Genomic DNA, 7,065 nt, shown 5'->3' with positions numbered 1-7,065 from the left:
ATGGCAAATAATAATTTAAAAAAATGCATCACTAGGGAAATACAAATGAAAACCATGATGAGATACCAGGACACCCCTACTAAAATGGGTAAATTATAAAGACTGACCTTATCAAGCTGTGGTGAGGATGCAGAACAGTGGGATCTCCACCATGAGTCGGAAATAATTTGGTTACTTTCTAGAAAAAGTTATTTTGGAAGGGTGCAATATTATGAAATAATGGTTAATTTGATGTCAGGAACCTAAAAGTGTCCTGGGCCAACACGAGGAAGATTACCACCACTTACCTCCACACACAGCTGGCACCTCTGTATCAACAGAGACACTATACAGAAATCTCAGATGGCGGTGCCTGGGTGGCTCAGTCGGGTAAGCACCTGCCTTTGGCTCGAATCATGAGCCCAGGGTCCTGGGATGGAGCCCCACATCAGGGAGCCTGCCTTCTCCCTCTCCCTGCTGCTCCCCCTGCTTGTGCTCTATCTCTCTGTCAAATAAATTAATTAAATTAAAAAAAAAGAAATTTGGGATAAAAAATGTTTGAAAAGTTTGGAAACATAACGAGTATCTCTAGGAAGAAAAATGAGATTTCTTGGTGAGTGTGTGTGTGTGTGTGTGTGTATGTGTGTGTAATTTCTCTTTCTTTCTTAAAGCTCAACCAGAATGGAAAAAGTGAAATACAGATTCCTGATATACTTCCAGACTTGTGCGTGTACATCTTAGGAAGATTGCCAGAAGTTGCAGAGAGTTGTTCATCAATCACCCAGAATTTGCCAATAATTACCTGCTCTTAGAATAAGCCTTAGTATTTACCTATTCCTAGAGAGGAATAATAAATAATAAATAAATAATAATGCCGTTGAGTTTCTGATGGAAGGTATGTATAGCCAGATTTTAGGGATGATTCAACTTGCCTTCAGAAAGGTTGAGTAACTTGCCTCAGGTCACACAGCTAGGAAGGGGCAGAGCCGGGACTGAACCCAGGTTGATCTCTACATGAGCTGGTCCTCCTTGGGCCAATGCTTGCCTGCCTCCATCACATGTCTTCATCCTTTTTTTTTTCTTTCATCCTTTATATTATGTAATGGCAAGAGATGTGTGTTCATGGTTTGCTTTATGGTCCCTAATGGCTACTTCGTCATCCTCCCACCCACCAGCAGTTTTTAAATACTTTCTGGGCTGTATCTTCCTCTTTCCCCGGCCTGCCTCTTCTTCAGCAGCTTGGTCTGTTTCACTAACCCTAGAGAGAAAACCTAAATCCTACAACCACTCCACACCCCGGAAAAGGGAAGCTGCCTTGGCCCCAACCCCCTTGTGGCCTAAGTATGGAGTAATATCACCTCAGAAAACCTCTAGACCTTCCAGTAATGGGGGTGGGGCTGGAGGTGGGGGAGATGCTTCGAGACTTCTCTGACCAGCTATGAAAATGAGGTCATGTTTGACAAACGGCATTGTTCTGTGCGAGCAGCAGTCAACGCACTTGGCAAGGATAAAGCCTTGGAACACGCCAGTGATTATTTTTAATTGGATGGGCCTCGTGGCTGTAAGAAAAATCAATGTATTTCTGAGGCGGCTGCAGAGGCGTTGATCCGACTTGGCCCTGCCGCTCCCGGGCGGCCAAAGGATGCTGGCGCCAGGAAACAGGAGGCTCTAGGCCTTGGGCACAGGGGATGATGAGCCCCCCCTGGCTCCTCCTACTGCTGGGATGAGTCCACTATAAGCCAGGGCCAGAAAAGCATGGGCTGGGGGTGGTGTCTAGGAGGGCATGGGGTGCCCAAGGGTGCAGAACACAGGTAGGTGTGGGGTGCACGGGGTGAAGGGAGATGCATGGAGGGGCTGGGAGGGGCTCACAGTGGAAAATGCAGATCCCTGCTGAGAATCTGCCACTTTACTTGGGGGGGGGGTGTCCAGACCCCATTTAGAGGGTGACACAAATCCCTTACACAACAGGGCCCAACAGGAGGCGGTGAGACGGGGAGCCTTGTAATGCTCTTGTTTCTGGCTGGAGTCACCAGCGTGAGATATTTAAACTAAAACAGCAGAACGTCATCTCCAGGACATTGATGAAGAAAGCATGTCTCTCCTCCCTGCTGGCGGCTGCCCGAGGTGTTTGGGGAGATGGGATTGTTGGTTGTTTTTTTGTTTGTTTGTTTTTGTGTTTTGTTGCATGGGAGGGGGATTGTGAGCAAAGTAGACAAGTGTTCTATGGAGCCTTTAAATTTTTTTTCTCTTCTACAGACTGATGCATTCAGGAGAGAGAGAAAAGTAACTGTGTACTCACACTATCAGAGAAGCCTCCAATCTGGTTGGAAGGTTTTTCTCAAGGAAGACAAAGGCACGGCGTCCCTCGTCCCTCACTGTGTGGTTGTCTGTAGGCAGAGTGAACCCCCTTGTCTGCGAGCCTGGAGGGGCCCCAGGGCCTGGTGAGTGCTGGGGAGCTGTACCAGGGAGGACCTGCCAGGCCAGAGGCAGCAAACGCTAGGTGTGCAGGCTCATGCCTGTGGCTGGGAAGCGCTCGACCCCTGGAGAGCTCGGCGAGGGAGCAGCACCAGGGCAACTGAGGGGCCTTTCGAGGATTTTTGGAAGTTGCTTCTGGACAGCCTTACCAGAAAGAAAAGGGGGAAGCCCCTGTGGCATCTGGGGGTTTGCTGCAACGCGTGTGAATTGTGCCAAGTTGAGACTCCACTTTTCCTGAGAAGTCCCTGCTTCCCAGTCAATAACATCAAAAAGAATTTAAAACTCTGTGTGGTAAGACCAATTACAGCTTCTAATCTTTGTGCTGGGTGAGTGTTTAACCCCCTCCCCACCACACACACATCTGAGGAAGAAATCTCAGAACTCAGACAGCCCCTAAATCCACCTGCGCCTGGTTCTCTGGAAAACACCCTTGACATCTACATTATGAGCCCGAGGAAGCTTTGCTTGTAGGCTGGGTTGCATTTCTTACAAAGCCTCTGGTTTTCACAGCCACGTAAGCTATTTCTCTCTCAAGGCATTGCTTTTGTGTAGAAATTTATCATGTTTTTCCCCCTCAGTCCAGAAGTGAATTATTTTTTTTTTTAAATTGGAGAAAATCCCTTAAGCTGTTTTGGACTTATTCAAGCATGCAAAAAGGGTATTTTCCATGCGTAGTTCAGATGCTTAGTATGTTCTTGGATAGCCCAAATAATTTGAATTTAAAACTTTGAATTGGACCTCTTTATGTCACATCTTAAAAAGGTGCCATTTATGAAGAAAAATATGGTCATGAAATAAAGGATATGAGGAGTAAGTGATCCTGCTGGCTACAGTAATAGATGGGGACTCATAAATCTTAGTTTCTATTCTTGGCTCTGGAAAGAATTTATGTGTTCACTGCGTTTGGCACATGGAGGCAGCAGGGAGATAGATTCAGGAACTTGGATATGAAGGAAATAAGATCTTCTTGTAAAAGTTAAATTATGAAATCCACCCATAAGAGACTGGGGCAAACATGTGCACAACCACCTTAATGAAACATAACAGTCGACAAGTCAGATGGAGGTCACCGGGAGAGTCACAGAAGCAGCTGCTGGCAGCTCATATCCAGGCTTGGGGAGGGGCGGGAGGAGCCAAGGCGCACAGGGGAGACTGGGGAGGTCACGGAGGTCACAGGACACCTCCGGGCCCAGCTCGGCAGTGTTCCACCTCGGGAGAATCAGTAGAGTATCCCTGGCAACTGAGGTTTCCAACCCCTGCTCTGTCATTGACTAGCTGTGTGATCTCGAGCCTTCCTGAGCCCTTAACTTACTGAGCCACAGCAGCCTTATTTGGGAAAATGGAGATAAGGGTACATACCCTACAGAGTTGAAGAAGGATACAGTGATAAAATGTGTATAAAGCACTTAGCAGGTTGGTGGTTGTGATGATGGTAGTGGTGGTGGTGGTGACTGGGATGGTAATGGCAGTAGTGAGAATGGTGGTGGTGGTCATAGTGATGGTGCAAGGGGTTCTGGTGGTGGTGGTGGTGGTGGTGGTGGTGGTGGTGGTGGTGGACCTATCCTCAATGCAGAGTTAGCGAGGTCTGGCTGGCAGAGTCTCATGCCATTATCAACGTCCACCATCCAAAGACACCAGGAACACCCAGGTAGTTGAACAAAGTAGGGTTTCTCAGTGCTTGTGGCCTCAAGGGAGACTGCACGCTGTGGGGAATCTTAGGGTACCTTGGTAAGGAGGTAGTGGAGGGGACCTTTTATAGGATTTTGGCTTGTGTTGGATGATGTTGGGGGCTGCTGCTCTAGGTGGGACATCAGAACGTTGAAATTGGATATAGTCAGGCATCCCTGGATTTATCTAAGAGGTGGAGGAATGAGTGAGGCTCAGGCGTAATTGGCAGAGAAGTGGCCGTCATTCACACCAGGTGGGAGGGAGGGACATGCGGTCACTTTGTGGTTTAAACAGTATGCTTGGGGTTTTTTTGTCTGTGTTCAGACATGATTGCGGGAGTGGCCTCGTTTTTGTCTCTCTCCATCCCGGTCACAGAGTGACCTTGTTCCATGTTGGTGTTCAGTGAAATTGTGTTTGTTCAACAAAAGAACACCACAGCCTAGCTGTGAGTGCCAGGCCGGCTCCCAGCTGCCAGCTGCCAGGGCCTGCTTTTTTGTTTCTCACCATCTAGCCCCAGAATCCTTGCTCCGGTTCATCGCTCACCAAGTACCTCTTTGATTATAATTGGGCTTCCCACATAGGGGGCCTGCAGGGGACAATTGTGGGCATACAGATCTGAGTATTTCAGATCCCCATGGTGATATTAATGTTGAATCATATGAATTTGCCACTCTTGCAGTTCAAAAGCATTTGAATATTGGCAATTTTACATAGTTGAGCCTAACTATTGCTCGCTGTAGATTAATAAATTGTCATTCTGGAGCCCATAACGGTCTCCTGCGATAGGAAGGACTTTGGGTGTGAACGGTGTGGGATTTCTGATCCTTGAAGGTAGAGGGTTTAACTGTAAACCACACTGAAGATTATCAAGGTTATAATAGGAGGCTTTTGAGAAAATATCAGATTTCTCCCCATGGCACCTTCTTTAATTTATTCATCCGAGAGAATCTGCCTCCATATAAACTTCCACCATGTTGGTAAGTCAGTTAACTCAACAACTTGCAAAGTGACTGAATTCTGACTTTGCACGGGCTGAGACGCTGCCCACTCTTCCCAGATGGAAGGGGTTGGGTCAGTGGTGTTGGTCTATGAAGGGAAAACCAAGGAGAAAAGTGCAGATGCACCACTTAGGGTGGGGGTGAGAATAAGCATTGAATTTTGAAAGTGACTGGGGTCCAGACAAGGAAACCACCCAAGGCGACCTAAGCTGCCCAGGTACAAACCACATGCCTGACATCTCAGGTTCCTGTCACACGTCCCCAAGCCTGGTTGTGACCTCAGGCAAATTCTAGGGGTGATTCCTGCTTTATTTTTTTTAATAATAAATTTATTTTTTATTGGTATTCAATTTGCCAACATACAGAATAACACCCAGTGCTCATCCCGTCAAGTGCCCCCCTCAGTGCCCATTGATTCCTGCTTTAATTGATTCTTTTACCTGGCAGGAGTCTTGGAGTACCTGAGCAGGTTCACAAATGCAGGTGTACCAAGCCACCTGTGCTTTGAATGGTGCTATCACTAGGACACCTGCGGAGGACAAGGAAAGATAAGCAAGGATCCTGAGTTTTGCCAGCACCCTGCTAGGCTGCGCCGTTCCCACTGGTCTGGGCCCTCTGACCAGAACCAGTTATTCCCAAGTAGGCAGGAGCAGCTGCTGCAAGAGCATACACCTTTCTGAGCCTAAGTTTGGGGAAGGGGAGCATACTGGTCTCTGTGGCTGCTGTAACTAATTACCATAATTGTGGTGGCTTAAAACAACAGAAATGTATTCTCTCATGGTTTGGAGGCCAGAAGTCTGAGATCAAGGCTGGGGACTGGGGGCAGGAATCCGTTCATGCCTCTCTCCTAACTTTGGACGTCCGCTGACAATCCTCGGTGTTCCTTGGCTTGTTGCCCCATCACTCCATCTCTGCCTCCTTTGTCACATTGCCTTCCTGTCTCCACTGTTCTTCACCTCTTCTGTCTTCTCAGATCTCTCTCTGCCTCTCTCTTATACGGGATACTTGTCTTTGGATTTAGGGCTCACCCGGGTGATTCGAAATAATCTTCTCATCTCAAGATCCTTAACGATATATGCAAAGACTCTTTTTTTTAGGATCACATTCACAAGGCCCAGAGATTAAGATGTGGACTTATATTTTGGAGGGGGCTACCATTCAGTCACCACCTGAAGCCTGGGGGAGCAGACTGGCTCAGCTTGCAAGCACCTCCCTGACCTGGTCTGTATTTAGGGCCTAGTGAATGTCTCTCAACTGAGCCAGGGCTTCATCAACACGACAGCGTTGTGTTCAGCGCTGCCCTGAGTTCAGCGGCAGGTCTCTTGCTCCTCATCCTGCCTTGGAAGCTGTGCCTCCCAGGAGGTGGCAGGGCCATTCCCCAAAGGCCTCCACTGCAGTCTCTCCCCCAATGAAAGCTTCTCTTCTCGTTCATGGTCTCCTTTCAAAACTTGGTGGCCTGGTTTCCTTCCCTCCTGCCGTCTTCTTCCAGGATTTACCCCAGGTGGGGCCTGATGCAGGTGCCAGGGATCCAGAATGGGAGGGACCCAGATGAGCACCTGAGGACCCACCACCCCTGTGGTGGCACAGCTCATGGGTGAGGATGCCCCACGGCACCCCAGGTGCTCTGGCCCACCACCCTGACACATACATCCTAAGGATGCTGTGCGTCCTCTGGAATGGCTCCTAATCCCCTGGCAGTGACTAAGCACCTCCTAGTCATCGCTCCAGCCATTAATTTAAGCGCCGCGTGGCCTGGATGTCCTGTTCTCCTGGAGCGCCAAGGCTGTCCACAGAGCCATTGATTTAAGAGACAATATCACTTGCTTCCAAGTTTATGAGGCAATAAACAGCCCCCGCATATTGATGAACGCCGAGGTGTTTGCTCAGCACATTTGCTGTGCACATTTATTATGAGGCCGTGCTTTAAAGCAAATGAAACTGCACT

General features: G+C 48.3%; 1 long non-coding RNA gene across 1 annotated transcript; it reads left to right on the top strand.

Annotated features, from left to right (window-relative positions):
* The first annotated feature begins 469 nt into the window (after positions 1-469).
* LOC102153553 lies at positions 470-3,272 on the top strand. Its single transcript, XR_005353728.1, has 3 exons — positions 470-1,790; positions 1,948-2,103; positions 2,236-3,272. It is a non-coding gene; the product is annotated as an uncharacterized LOC102153553 (long non-coding RNA).
* Positions 3,273-7,065: the final 3,793 nt, after the last annotated feature.

Source organism: Canis lupus, chromosome 1 (assembly GCF_011100685.1).
Source record: "Canis lupus familiaris isolate Mischka breed German Shepherd chromosome 1, alternate assembly UU_Cfam_GSD_1.0, whole genome shotgun sequence".
Classification (NCBI taxonomy): Eukaryota; Metazoa; Chordata; class Mammalia; order Carnivora; family Canidae; genus Canis; species Canis lupus.
Note: the sequence above shows the minus strand (reverse complement) of the source record. Positions and strands in the feature narration are given on the sequence as shown.